Genomic DNA, 368 nt, shown 5'->3' on the forward strand with positions numbered 1-368 from the left:
AAAAAAATAATGGAAGTGAGAAAAGGGAGAGGAAAGGAGATGTAAGAAGAATGTCTTGGCCTGAAGAGAATCCATATGCCACTGATCAATACACCCAAGGTAAGAATTCACCTTATTTATGCTTTAATATTGACTAATGAGATGACAATGGAGATTTCAGAGATTCCAAGGGATTGTAGGATTTGAGTAAGGAATGTTGATGCTTATCATGGTAGAGTATAAGAAATAAGTTCTTGAGTCAGGTAAATGAAGAGAGTGAATAAGAATCATCATGCAATTGAGTGAGTTTCCTGTTTTCAAACCTCTTTCACAGGTCTAAGCTTATGTTTTGCTTGAGGGCAAGCAAAGGCTAAGTCTGGGGGAGTTGA

Source organism: Camelina sativa, chromosome 15 (genome assembly GCF_000633955.1).
Source record: "Camelina sativa cultivar DH55 chromosome 15, Cs, whole genome shotgun sequence".
In the NCBI taxonomy this organism is placed as follows: Eukaryota; Viridiplantae; Streptophyta; class Magnoliopsida; order Brassicales; family Brassicaceae; genus Camelina; species Camelina sativa.